Here is a 15,790-nt window from a genome sequence, read left to right on the forward strand (position 1 = left end):
TACCTTGTTTGTGAGGCGTGAAACAATAGCCCTTGCTTCTCTTTTTGCTCAGGAGTTTACCCTAGATAATTTTCTGTAGTTCATATGGAAAGAAACTTTTATTTTTGAAGCCTTAGTCTTTTTTTTGTGAATGTGGAAGATGATTGGGCGGGAGGGGCACTCTTGGAAACTTTAGGAGGAAACCCATGTGCTTGGTATGCTCTTTTGCTTAGCCGTTAGTTTTTTTGACAAAAACTAACGGAAGGATGATTCTTGCAATAGTTTAAATAGTCAAGGATGTTTTTTGTTCACTAAAGTATCACAAGGATGTATTTTAGGTTTGGGCCATAGTTCAAGCATGATTGTTGCCAAAAACTCATCTAAGTATATAGGGGCTGGAAGTTAGCATGGTAATTGGGGAGGGGGGGGGGAGGGTTGCAGCCGTACCCTATATTTGTGCCTCCTTTTAACATGTATCCTATTTTTTAAAATTATTGATTTGGTAGCCATCTCACAAAAATTCTTTAATAATATGACAATTACACCCCTGACAAAAGATATAAAACGATCTCATCCTCTCCTCTCAATAACTTTATAAAAAAATCAGAAACTTGTCCAGATTCATCTTTAGAATCACACTTGCATGAAGTTAATTCACCATGAAGCTAAAACTTCACGCTAATGTAGCATGAAGTTGTTTCATGTTGAAACTAAAACTTCATGCTAATATAGCATGAAGTTGTTTCACATTGAAGCTAAAACTTCATGCTAATGCATGCTGAAGTTATTTATCCTGCAGTCTACAATTTTGTCATGAATTTTATCCGAAACTTCAGTCTAAACATACTGAAGTTATTTAGTTCATTTGCTAAAACTTCAGACTAAACATGTTGAAGTTATTTAGTTTATTTGCTAAAACTTCAGACTAAACATGCTTAAGTTATTTAGTGCATTTGCTAAAACTTTAGACTAAACATGCTTAAGTTATTTAGTTTATTTGCTAAAACTTCAGACTAAACATGCTTAAGTTATTTAGTTCATTTGCTAAACTTTCAGACTAAACATGCTTAAGTTTTTTAGTTCATTTGCTAAAACTTCAGACTAAACATGCTTAAATTTTTATCTTGTAGTATGTAATTTTCTAATGAGTTTTTGCTAATGCATGCTGAAGTTATTTAGTTCATTTGCTAAAACTTCAGACAAAACATGATAAAGTTATTTAGTTCGTTGAAGTTATTTAGTTCATTTGCTAAAATTTCAGACTAAACATGCTTAAGTTTTTGTCTTGCAGTATGTAATTTTCTAAAGAGTTTTTGCTAATGCATGCTGAAGTTATTTAATTCATTTGCTAAAACTTCATACCAAAACATGCTGAAGTTTTGTAATGCAGTCTACAGTTTTGTCCTGAGTTTTATCCGAAACTTCAGTCTAAACAAACTGAAGTTTTTTAGTTTATTTACTAAAACTTTAGCCTAAACATGCTTAAGTTTTTGTCCTGCAGTTTGTTAATAGTCTTTTATTAAAGAAGGGCAAAATCGTCCTTTTAAAACGCTTTTAACAAAAAAAAAATGGGTACAGATGCAAACAAAAAAATAAAACGGATATAAGTTAAAAATGGGCAACCAAATAGGGCGCCCCATGCAATTTTTATCCGTAATAGCTGGCTAGATTAGTCCATAACATTCTACTCCTATTTAGACCATCTTAATGGCTAGTTTGGGCGGATAGGTTGACAAGTAGCCCATTGTTATTTTGCCAAATTACGTGCAGCTAAAGCAAAAAGAATGAAAGAAAAATCGCTAGAAGGAGAGCTTGAACCTCCGACCTTGTGTTAACAGCCACACGCTCTAACCAACTGAGCTATTCCAGCTGATTACTATATTTTGTGGGATTTAATTTAAAATAAACTTTTCCATAGCAGATGTCTCCATCAACCCAATAAATACATAATGTGTCTTCACATACTATGTTATACTAAATCATAATTAATACACAATATCTCATTAGTTTATCACTAAACGTTGATAAATAAATATCGTTTGGTATAAACATATCGAGTGCGGATAATAAATTTTACCTTCTAATTCCTCACATTACTCTTTCCGTCACGTTTTTATATATATGGCATTGTTCCTATTTAGGGAGTTAAATATTTTGTAGCATGATCTTTTGAAAATGTTTCTTAAATATCTTTAGCTTTAAGAAAAATAGTGATTTATAATACTTTTCATGCAGTTTGTACTAAATTAATTATTTTTCTAGTACATCCTTTCAAATTTTTATGTGCCGAGAGTCTTTCAGCAATAGCCAGTCTCTCTACTCCCGGGGTAAGGGTAATGGTAAGATCTGTATATATCTTACCATCCCCAAACCTCACTTGTGAGATTTTACTGGGTTGTTGTATCTTTTCAAATCTTTACGTTTACTTATAAAACTTGTGATATATAACTTTTTTATTCAAATCGATAAAAATTAGGGATCAAAGTATTCTCTGCGCCTATTTCCTCATTTTGTTACTAGTGAGTATAATATAATACTCCCTCCGTTTCAAATTAGATGAAATACTTTACTTTTTAGTATGTTTCAAAATAAATGATACATTTCTAAATTTGAAAATAATTCAACTTTAAACTCTTCATTTTACCCATTTTACCCTTAATGAGAAGCTTTTATGACCACATAAATGTCATGACCCCACAAAACTTTTACCCCTTAAGCTATTAAGACAACAAGTTTTAAAAGTCTTCTTCTTTTTCTTAAACTCCGTGCCGAGTTAAACCACCTCATCTAAATTGAAACGGAGGGGTTTTTAGCTCGAAAAGAACTCAAACACCCACCCTAAAAGATAATGAAAAAGATAGAAGGAAATAAAAAGGGACAATCTTAGATCACTAATTGACTTATATCCATATAATGATATAATACATTTGATTACTAATGACTAATTCCATAAAACTGTCATGTCCAAGCAAGAAATCTACACATTGTCTATTTCAAGTTTTGGTCCCCACGAGCATATAGATGCACTAAGTAGAGGAAAAGAAAAAGATGAGAAGGGAATTTTGAAATAGAAAAAAAAAATATCACCTAGCGTCGTGATTTTGATTTAATTGGAATATAATGGAAAATTTGAAAGATCTTGATGAAGAAGAAAAAGGATGTAGAAAAAAGTAATTCAAAGGAACAAAAATTGACATGATTGGAAGGTTTAGGATGAAGAAGAGAAAAATTGGAAAATTGTTGCTTTACAGCTTGTGTTTTTTCTTGATGAGTTGTTTTCTGAAATGTTACAATTCAAAGACTTTTAATCGCTTACCTGTTTTGTCTTCTCTTCCCCACTTTAAGTCTCTGTATAATCTTTTCCCCAAAAAAGAAAGTGCTGATAGAATAATTGTTTGTTTCATCATGAAAAAGAAAAAATGGTATACTTGTTTTTTTTATTTGGTCTCTCTTTTACAAATATCTAAGGTAAAGTGCACACTTTCAACAAATATCTAAGGAAAAATTGGGCACCTTCGCCGACGTACTTCAAAAGCTATTTATTTAAATATTTTAAGCCATTGGATTAGCGGTTGTTTAGATTAATTCATTATATATTGTATCATTATATAGCTGAATGAATAACAAACACACACAAAACAGTATAAGTCCTGAAAATAATTTATATACGGGTGATACCGAGCTCATAATGTATCCTAGCCTCCAACGAGATAAGCTAAAGCTTGAGACATGACAATAAGGGAACGAAATAGAGCCAAAATTCCACCGGACTAAAACCCGGGGATATGACGTCTGCCTTCGAGAATATCGAAGTCATGATCCCGGAATCGGTCCTAGCCTCGAGCCATTTCGAAGAACATTGTCAGACAATCCAGCATAACTAATAGAAGACTGAAATATCCGGGACCGTCCGAATATTACGGCGGGGATCTCGGCGCGTATCGATAAAGAATCGACAATCAGTGAATCAGAAGATTTTTTTACCTTTTATAGAGTTGTACCTAAAATAGGACTTCCCTACTATATAAAGGGGGTCTAATAATTCATTTGACACATTGTAATATGCACTCAAAAGCAATACATTATTATTTTCTCTATCTTTAAGCTTTTGTTCTTTGGTTTATCGACACCGGTCATGGTGAGCCCGACTTGAGGGCAATTCTTCTATCAAGTTTGAAATCATCCAACTCGTGTGGTTTGAATTTATCTTATCTTTTCTCAATAGCAACTTAATTTATCGCTTTGTGTCAAGTTAATTCGTGTAACCTTAAAACCACTTACAAATTTAATTATTATCCGATTTTGAGGGCAAACAGTTTGGCGCCCACCGTGGAGCTAAGGATAATAACGGCAATTTGATACAAATTCCCGTAACACACCCTATTTTACACTTGTTCTTTGAAGCGTCTTTGATTCCAGGTTAAAATCGAAATGTCAAACCCACAGTCTGCCCCTCTAAATACGGATACGGAGTCTAGACACCATGGCGAAAACAACAATGCAGCACTCGGTAACGAGGTGCCCCCAGTCGATCTCGGCGGTGTCCCGATGGCGGGTCCCATTGGTGTCAGTTCGCATGTGGCCATAAACACAAATCTGTCTACCGATCCTGAGAACAGCGTACGGGGGGAAGTCCGATCAATTGCCCAGAATACGGACGACGGTGAAAATGATGGGATCAACTTGCGAGTGATCTTCGAAATATTACAGGCTCAACAAGCGGCGATAGCCTAGTTGCAGAACCAAGCCGAGCGCCGAGCAGGGTTGAGCCCGAGCCATCCCGGGAAGACACCTGCAGAAATGAGCCGATCACGGAGAGGCCGAATGAAAATGAATCGGGGACTTAACACCGAGATCATAAAAATGCTCGACGAATTGACAAAACAGATAGAATCGGGGGAGAAAAAAATCAAAGACAATGACAAAAAGGTGAAAACCTACAATTCCAGGGTCAACCAAATCCCAGGAGCACCTCCGATATTGAAGAGCCTAGATTCCAAGAAGTTTGTCCAAAAACCTTTTCCTCAGAGCGCAGCGCTGAAGCCAATCCCGAAAAATTTCCGCATGTCCGAGATTCCTAAGTACAACGAAATAACCGACCCAAATGAGCATGTGACCTCCTACACATGCGCCATCAAAGGGAATGACTTGGAGGATGCCGAGATCGAGTTTGTCCTGCTGAAAAAGTTCGGGGAAACTCTATCCAAGGGAGCTATGATATGGTATCACAACCTACCTCCTAATTCTATTGACTCGTTTGCTATGCTTGCAGATTCATTCGTGAAAGCACACGCCGGGGCTATCAAGGTCGAGACGAGGAAGTCAGACCTTTTCAAAGTGAAGCAGAGGGATAACAAGATTCTTAGGGAATTCGTGTCCCAGTTCAAATAGAACGGATGGACTTGCCTCCGATCGCGGACGATTGGGCCGTTCAGGCCTTCACCCAAGGACTCAATACTCGAAGCTTGTTGGCTTTACATCAATTGTAGAAAAATCTAGTGGAATACCCGATTTTCACTCGGGCCTACGTGCATAATCGGTATCAATCAAAAATCAGGGTCGAAGATGATCAACTCGGGGCCCTTTCCGGGTCCGTTTATCCCGTCAGATCAGTTGACAAAGTCACGAGAGATATTGATCGTGAACCACGGTCGAACAGAGATCGGTATCAGCCATATAATATATACCGAAGAGGTGGTGGATCTGGGTGAAACCTTGTGAAAAGTAAAAGAAGGAGTGACCGAGGTCAAAACAACTAGGGACTCATGAGCAAAAACAGTTTTGACAGGCCCATCAGGCCGAAAAAAGCGCCAAGACGGTCGGAGTACAACTTTAACATCGACGCCGGAGCCATCGTATCCGCCATTGGACGTATCAGAGACACCAAATGGCCTCGACCTTTACAGTCTGATCCAGCCCAAAGGGATCCTAACCTAATGTGTAAATATCATGGCACTCACGGTCGCATGACAGATGATTGCCGACAATTGAGAGAGGAAATAGCCCGGCTATTCAATAACAGACATCTCCAAGAGTTCCTATGCTTGGAGATTCTTTCGTAAAAGCACATGCCGAACATGAGGAACCTCAGCACATCATTAACATGATCATCGGTGGGGTCGATGTTCTCCAGGGGCCGATGCTGAAGTTAACTTAAGTATCTTTCACAAGGGAAAAACAAACTCGGGATTATGTGCTGGAGGGAACCTTGTCCTTCAATAACGAAGACACTGAAGGGATCGTGCAGCACCACAATGATGCACTGGTAATATAAGTACTTATAAATAAATCTCGAGTTAAGCGTGTATTAATTGATCTAGGTAGCTCGGCCAACATCATCAGATCGAGGGTCGTGGAATAGCTCGGCCTGTAAGATCAGATTGTGCCTGCGGTCCGAGTGCTAAACGGGTTCAACATGGCATGTAAGACCACTAAAGGAGAGATAACATTACCGGTGAACACTGGTGGGACAGTTCAGGAAACAAAGTTCTATGTGATCGAATAGGACATGAGATACAATGCTTTTTTCGGGAGACCATGGATTCACAACATGAGGGTGTTACCCTCGACTCTGCACCAGGTGTTAAAGTTCCTGCCGCCGGGAGGAGGAAAAATAGTTTATAGAGAACAACCGGCCGCAAAAGAGATGTTAGTAGTCAATGAGGTATTCCCGATATCCATACTTACGACACCGAAGGAGCTGGGTTCAGTCACCAAGGGAGAAACCAAATAGCAACTAATGACACTGACTCCGTCCCAACCGAATAAGCAGGAGATGGGTGAGGACGATGACTACGGGGTTCCCAGGTCTTTCATAGCTCCCAATGATTCCGACGCTACTAAATCGACGATCAAGGAACTGGAGCAAGTCATATTTATCAAACACTTGCCCGATCGAAAAGTATACCTGGGCATGAGGTTGAATCTCGAGCTCAGGAAAAAACTCATTCAATTTCTTATAGCTAACGGAGATTGTTTCTCTTGGTCCCACCTTGATATGACAGGGATCCCGCCGGAAATAACCACTCACAGACTAAGCTTGGACCCGAATTTCCACCCGGTCAAGCAGAAGAGGAGACCCCAGTCCGAGGTCAAACATTCTTTCGTCAAGGACGAAGTATCTAAACTCTTTAAAATAGGATCCATCTGGGAAGTAAAATACCCAGACTGGTTAGCAAATGTAGTAGTAGTCCCCAAAAGGGGGAACAAATTAAGAATGTGTATGGATTATAAAGATATGAATAAAGCGTGCCCCAAGGACTCTTTCCCTTTGCCTAACATCCATCGCATGATCGATGTGATAGCCGACCACGAGATCCTCAGTTTTTTCGATGCTTATTCCGGGTACAATCAAATTCGGATGAACCCAGGTGATCAGGAAAAAACTTCCTTCATCACCAAGTACGACACCTATTACTATAACGTGATGCCGTTCAGACTAAAACATATTGACGCCTAGGAAATCGGATGTTCGAAGAATAAATAGGAAAATCAATGGAGGTTTACATTGACGATATGTTGGTAAAGTCCTTGGAGCAGAGGACCATTTGAAACATTTGCAAGAAACCTTCAGCATATTGAAGAAATACAATATGAAGATGAACCCGAGAAATGTGCATTTAGAGTCGGGTCAGGTAAATTACTCGGATTCATGGTATCCAACCGTAGGGTTTGATATCAACCCCAATAAGATCAAGGCCATCGAAGATATCACTGTTGTGGACAACGTGAAGGCCGTGCAAAGGTTCACCTGACGAATAGCCTCCTTGGGTCGATTTATCTCGAGGTCATCCGATAAGAGCCACTATTTCTTCTCATTGTTGAAGAAAAAGAATAACTTCTCATGGACCCCGGAGTGCCAACGGGCCTTGGAGGAGCTTAAGCGATATTTATCGAGCCCGCCGCTGCTTCACACACCGAAAACAGATGAACAACTATACCTATACTTCGCAGTATAGGATATAACGGTAAGTGGAGTCCTGGTCTGGGAGGAGAAAGGTACGAAATTTCCTATTTACTATGTTAGTAGGACTCTCGGCGAGGCCGAAACTAGGTACCCTCACCTAGAAAAGCTAGCACTCTCTTTGCTAAGCGCCTCTAGGAAGCTAAAACCATACTTCTAATGTCACCCCATATGTGTCGTAACGACTTACCCATTGAGGAATGTAATGCATAAACCCGAGCTCTCGGGACGGTTGGCCAAATAGGTCGTAGAGATCAGTGGGTACGACATCGAATATCGGCCTCGGACCGCCATTAAGTCTCAAATTTTGGCAGACTTTGTGGCCGACTTTACACCAGCCCTAATACCCGAGGTCGAAAGAGAGTTGTTATTGAACTCGGGGATCTCTTCGGGAATCTGGACCCTCTTTACGGACGATGCCTCGAACGCAAAGGGGTCTGGACTTGGAATTGTATTGAAATCGCCCGCAGGTAATATAGTTAGATAATCTATCAGGACTGTAAAATTAACTAACAATGAAGCCGAGTATGAGGCCATAATTGCAGGTCTCGAACTGGCTAAAAGCTTGGGGGCAGAGGTGGTCGAAGCTAAGTGCGATTCCCTTCTCGTGGTGAACCAAGTTAATTGGACCTTCGAAGTCAGAGAGGAACGAGTGCAAAGGTATCTGGATAAACTGCAGGTAACGTTATATCGGTTCAAAGAATGGACTCTACAACACGTGCCTCGGGATCAAAACAGCGAGGCCGATGCCTTTGCTAACTTGGGGTCATCGATCGATGACGACGAGTTCAACTCGGGGGCGGTCGTGTAACTCATGAGATCGGTAGAGGAAGAAGGTCACGTCGAGATAAACTCAACAAACCTAGATTGGGATAAGAGAAACAAATATATAGAATATATGATGACCGGAAAACTGCCTTCGGACCCAAAGGAATCGAGGACTCTGCGTACGAAGGTGGCCTGGTTTAGCATGTCCGAAGACAGTACATTGTTCCGGAGAACGTATGGCCCACTCGCAATATGTCTAGGACCCGGAGACACCGACGCTCTTCTGAGGGAAATCCATGGAGGCACCTGCGAAAATCATTCGGGCACCGAATCATTAGTTCTGAAAATAATCAGAGCCGACTACTATTGGATCAACATGGAAAAGGACGTGAAGGAGTTCGTACGAAAATACGACGATTGTCAAAGGCATGCTCTGATGATTCATCAGCCCGGGGAGCTACTACATTCGGTCTTGTCCCCCTGGCCGTTAATAAAATGGGGAATGGATATCGTCGGCCCCCTTCCATGGGCACCGGTAAGGCTCAATTAATAATGTTTATGACTGACTATTTTTCTAAATGGGTGAAAGCCAAGGCGTTCGAGAAAGGTAAACTTATTTTTTTATTTGGTCTCTCTTTTACAAATATCTAAGGTAAAGTGCACACTTTCAACAAATATCTAAGGAAAAATTGGGCACCTTAGCCGACGTACTTCAAAAGCTATTTATTTAAATATTTTAAGCTATTAGATGAGCGGTTGTTTAGATTAATTCATTATATATTGTATCATTATATAGCTGAATGAATAACAAACACACACAACAGAATAAGTCCCGAAAACAAATTGTATACGGGTGAAACCAAGTTCATGATGTATTCTAGCCTCTGACGAGATAAGCCAAAGTTCGAGACACGATAATAAGGGACCGAAATTGAGCTAAAGTCCCACCGGATTAGAACCCGGGGGCATGACGTCTGCCTTCGAGAATATCGAGGCCATGATCCCTGAATTGGTCTTAGCCTCGAGCCACTTCGAAGAACATTGTCAGGCAATCCAGCATAACTAACAGAAGGCCGAAATATCCGGGACCGACCGAATATTATGGCGGGGATCTCAGCGTGTATCGATAAGGAGCCGGCAATTAGTGAATCAGGAGATTGTTTACTTTTTATAAAGTTGTACATAAAATAGGATTCCCTTACCATAGAAAGGGGGTCTAATAGTTCATTTGACACATTGTAATACGCACTTAAAAGCAATACATTATTATTTTCTCTATTTTTAAGCTTTTGTTCTTCTGTTTATCGACACCGATTGTGGTGAGCCTGGCTCAAGGGCAATTCTTTTATCAAGGCTGAAATCATCCAACTCGTGTGCTTTGAATTTATCTTATCTTTTCTCTATAGCAACTTAATTTATCGCTTTGTGTCAAGTTAATCCGTGTATCCCTAAATCACTTACAAATTTAATTGTTATCCGATTTTAAGGGTAAACCCAAACCTAAAAAGTCTTTCAGTAAAGCGATCAAACAATATATGTCTACAAATTTCACTTTACATGTCTCATAAGTAAGCAACAATCGTCATGTCAAATGTCATATATTCAAGAAATTTGTGTACAATGACCATTTATTATGCGTGTGACTGAACAACTTGCACACTGGCCCGTCTGCCTGCTCACCTAGAAAAACGGTGATATATATTAGACCAATTAATAGGATGTTTTGAAGCGAGAAATTAAACTGGTTGGAGAATGAAGAAGACAGTTTCAAATATTGCATGACAGGGGGAAAACACATTTTTATTTGATCTTAATTTGGCCCCCATCACCGGTATCAGTATGAACCCAATACTAGTGGACAGACCGAAAGTAAACATTGGCTATTGGACGAAATCAGGGAGTGGTTCAAGATTTTAATTTTTAAGTATGATTTATTTTGGTTACTCTAGCTAAATCGGGAGTACATTTTGGTACCCACGCTTAACTCGTGGTTCCGAAATGGTTAATTGCAAAAATGTTTCGTGAGGGGAATGTATTGTTCGACCTTTCTTTCATTTAATTTGAACCGCATCCAAAATAAAAGGTTAGGAAATTCAGGCTAGAAGACTTATACTCTCTTTGTTCCATTTTATGTGTACTTATTTTTTTTTTGGTCTGTTCAAAAAAGAATGACCTCTTTCTAAATTTGGAAACAATTTAGCTTAAACTTACAATTCTACCTTTAATGAAAAGCTTTTATAACCACACAAATACTCTGAGCCCCCTTTTGACTTGTTTAGGACCACAAATTCTAAAAATTTTCATTTTTTCTTAAACTCAAACAGATTTACATAAATTGGAACAGAGGGAGTAATTGATTAGGCTAACTCTTTAGGCCAGCAGCTTTAATTCGCTCATCATTTCTGCGGTTCTGCCTATCATCAGCCTATTCAACAAACTCTTTTCTAGGATCAGATTACTCAAGAAGATCAATCGTCTAGCCAGGAGCGGAGCTAGTCTTATAGTTGCGGGTTTGCCGAACCCAGTAGTTTTGATCTAAATTCTATATTTATCTTAAGAAATTTATTGGTTACGTACAAATTGTTAGTTTAGAACTCAATAACTTAAAAAGAATAGAATTGCGAATCCATAAACTTCAAATCATAGTTCCGGCTCTACGTCTACCCCAGTTGCCTCCCAGCTTCCAGTGGGAAAAACATGTTTAATTTTTCATACACACAAATAGGAGGGGTTGCAATATTTGAAAAAACGAAAGCTAATTGGGCATATAGACTGAAATATTAGTAGGCGTGTTTGGATATGATTTAGTTAATATGAAAGTTACAGTGCCACGAAACCCAACTGAGAGTCTATTTGTTGAAGTAGTTTTCGCAAAAAAAATTGACAAAGGAACTAAACTGAATAGACAATTGGCATCCATTGTAATGATTGTAAACATAATACTAATACTGAACAAATATGGTAGGTTAAACTGTTGAATGCATGGCCGTCAGAAAGATTTGTTTGGCACACATCAGTAGAAATTTTAATAATTTTGTAACTTTGAAACAAATACGTGTATCAATTTATCAAGTTTTTTTCCCGCACCCTTTAACTTATTTAAACTTGAGAACGGTATTTGTGGGTTAGAAGATAAATTATATAAAAACTGTGAGCAATAAATTAGATACCCATCGTCTATTTAATTTTCAATTGCCCAGGGATGTTTGAATATTTCTCTGACATTTTTTTATACGTGGTTAACTTTTTATGGCAGCATGCTTGAGTTGAAAATAAAAGTTACGAACAGTTGTAGAAATGTTATAAATTTAATATGGAAGCTTTAGATGAAATTTTTGAAAGTATAAGAGTGGGATGAATTGTAGCCGATTTTAAAACTTTGTTGACTTAGAGAGAAATTAGTCGACTAAAACTTTACAGAGGAATCAATCGCAGCAGAATTAAATTGTGCAAATAGAAAAGTAAAGTAGACACAACAATTTTTATACTGGTTCAGTACCGGTGTGGTACCTACGTCCAGTTCCCTTGGGTCACAAGGGTTCTCTTAAATCTTCAGTAAGCTCTTACAACAGTGATGGTTTTAGTACGTTCACCAGCAACGATATACATCAACAATATTTTTTTCTAGTGTTGACCCAACTCTTGTTTTATTTTCTGACTCTTCCTATCTTTTGCGACACTTGTAGACTCAAGAATATAATATTTGTACTAAGAACTAGAAAGGTGTAGAAACAGATGTGAAGTTGCGTAATCTTCTTTGCCCTTCTACTTCTTTTATATTTCTCGATGAGTCTTCTGATTTTTTTTTTCTGGGATCGCACAACAACAATGATTAAAGGTCTTTCCTTGTGACGCATAGATTTTTAAGAGTGAGACCCAAAGGTAGCCTCATGAATCGAGCTTTAGAAGTGTGGCCAGATTCATTTTTAGTTTGAAGATTTGGTTCCTCCAATTATCCTTGATTAGAGCTTTCGCAGATTGTCCTTTGATTTGCTCTCTATCCTTGATTGACTCTCTTTCCTTTCTTGCGCACGTGAGAATCTTTAGAAAGTCTGATTGATTGACTTTCCTTCCTTGTTCTTTGATTGATTGATTCTCTTTCTGTTTGATGCAGAGTTCGAAGTACATAGCCGTTGGCTTACTCTGATTTTCTCATAGTATTTTCTTTCCTTTCATTCATCAATACTGTTGTGAATCTGCACAAAGTGAGATGTAATTAGTCAAGTCTCTTTTGATTATTGATCATTATTAAAATTTTAAACCTAACAATCTCCCCATTTTGATGATAACAATAATCCAAAAAGAGTTCAACTAATTTAGGGGATTCTTTTCTTTACGAGTGTACTTCTGCTCCCCCTAGCTTTGTTCTCCATGTTTGTTTGCATGCTCCCCCTATCCTTGTACTCTTTTTCTTCTCCCTATTTGACATCAATCAAAAAGAGCAAGAAGAGAATAATAGCTAATAATAATACTAGTTAAGAAAGCAAAAAATATATACAACTAGCAATTATACCAGGCATAGTCGACTACATGCCCATCCAGACACAGCCAAAAGAAAAGTTTTAACACCCAGCACAAAAAAATAAAGAAACAGATTGTTTACACAACTTAGACACTTAATTCCTTCCAAGGAAATACTTCAAGGTGCTGATCACTTTGGTGCAGAAACTATCATATGAGGCATCAATCTTTATGGTAACTTTGGTCAGCTTCTCAATGACATCCTGCATAGCCCTGATTGTGCCTCTTTTTGGCTTGGAGAGTGATCCTTAACCTGGCCACATCTGCTCTAGTTTCCTTAGTTACTTCCATGATCTTGTCCACTTGTTCCTGCATAGAGGTTAGCAATTCCTTGATACCTGCAATATTTTGCTGCATTAGTTGCAACTGGTCTGAGGAAAAGAATTTGCTAGATTCAGATTTAATCCCTCCAGTGCCCTGTTGAGGAGTGGATTCTGTGCTTTGTCTTTCTTGAACTAGGTTCCTTCAACTAAGGTGTACCCCATCATGGCAAAGGCAGTCTTGTCATATGTGCTGGAGATGGTTTTAGAGGCATAGGGAGATAAATCTACTTTCATAACCATGTGAGAGATTAGTAAACCATAAGGCAAACTGTTAGCAGAAGATGAGACATCCCTCAAGCTTTCAAGCATGTACTGACGCACCCAAGCAAACCAATTAATAGCCTTCCCATTCACAAGACATTACAGGACAAACACATCTCGGAGAGAAAGGGTGCTAAGTGAACCAGTACGGGATAGCAGGGTGGTAGCCATATTGTGGGCTAATACACGATGCTCAAATTTCAAATTTTGGGACTTTTTGGACCAATATCAGGGGGGTTTCAGACAACACACTTTTGGCTTCCTCAAACGATACTTCAAAATTATCAGGCCAAGAATGTTGCACAAATAGACTATACCCAACAAAATTGATTGTTGCAAACATATTCTCAAACTAATATGCGTCAAGAATAATGCGAGTTCCCCAAACCATGGATTCTAAATCATCGTTATCATTCACAAATAAATTTGCATAAAACATACGCACATGCTCTTCATAGACAGTGTCACCAACATTAGCAAATAGGAAAACAAGTTTTTGAGTTTCAAACACAGAGATAACATCACAGTGAGATTTTTTCATAGATTTCAAACTTATAGTGCGACCATAAGCAATCGACTTCCCTTTGAAAGCGACACTCTTTTCCTTCTCTTCCGGACCAATAGAAATTAATCTTGTCTTTAGGCCCAAACTCCATGCTTTCTGTTTTTCCTCTCTTTTGAGATGATTGTTTGGAGATTGACTCCATTGGACGTTTTCCATCCCTCTTTTGAGCGATGAGAATTTCTTCTTGAGAATTACTAGATTCATCCTCGAGCAGTTGATGATCTGTACTTTTTGAAGACTCTATATCCACAGGATCATCAGTTTGATGGTTTTTCCTGAAGCGATAGATTTTTCTAGGCATGGAAGAGGATGGAGAGGGTTTGGTTTTGGCCATGAGTAAGAGATAGTAGAGAGAGAAAGAATGGCTTTCTTTGAGATAGTGGGGATATGACCGAGAGAGGATATTTAAAAATGGGTGAATGGACACCTCGATTCTGGAGAGACGTGTGAAAGACAACTGAAAAATTGCCTTCTACAAGCTCGCCGTCAATCATATCATAAATGCATGTACAGGGTAATCAAATACTTAGAGATATTTAGGCGTAAATCATGAAGATCAATTATGCTAAATTTTCTAAAATAGACAAATTTAGAAAAATTAGATGGAAATCAAACAGATGCCAATTTTGTTACGTAGGAAATAGAATCTCTCTTCAAGCAATGTTTTTGTAAAAATATCTGCTAACTGATTTTCAGTATTGATAAATTCTAACGCAATATCACCTTTAGCAACATGATCACAGATAAAATGATGCTTAATCTCAATATGCTTAGCCCTAGAATGATGCACATAATTTTTTGAAAGACAAATAGCACTAGTATTATCACACATAATTGGAAAGCAATTAAGACGTAAATCATAGTCTAACAGTTGATGCATAATCCATAGAACTTGTGTGCAGCAGTTGCCTACAACCAGATATTCTGCTTCAGTAGTAGATAAGGTAACACAACTTCATTTCTTGTTGTGCCAGGATATAAGAGATTTTTCATGTAATTGGCATGTTCTACTTGTGCTTTTCCTGTCAATTTTATCACATGCAAAGTCTGCATCTGAAAAACCTTTGAGATCAAAGACATTTAAGCTTTTGTATCATAATCCATAGTCGATTATCCCTATCAGATATCTGATAAGACATTAATTGCAGTCAAGTGGGATTCTTTGGGAGCTGACTAATATCTTGCACATTTGCACACACTAAACATAATATTAGGTCGACTAGCTGTAAGATAGAGTAGAGATCCAATCATACCTCGATACATTATTTCATCAACACTCTTACCATCTTTATCTTCATCCAGGGTGGTTGATGGACTCATAGGAGTCCCTATGGTCTTAGCATTAGACATGCCAAATTTTTTGATGAGCTCTTTTGTGTATTTTGTTTGACTAATGAAATCTTGTACTTG

The sequence above is a fragment of the Nicotiana tabacum genome, chromosome 24, assembly GCF_000715075.1.
Source record: "Nicotiana tabacum cultivar K326 chromosome 24, ASM71507v2, whole genome shotgun sequence".
NCBI lineage: Eukaryota > Viridiplantae > Streptophyta > Magnoliopsida > Solanales > Solanaceae > Nicotiana > Nicotiana tabacum.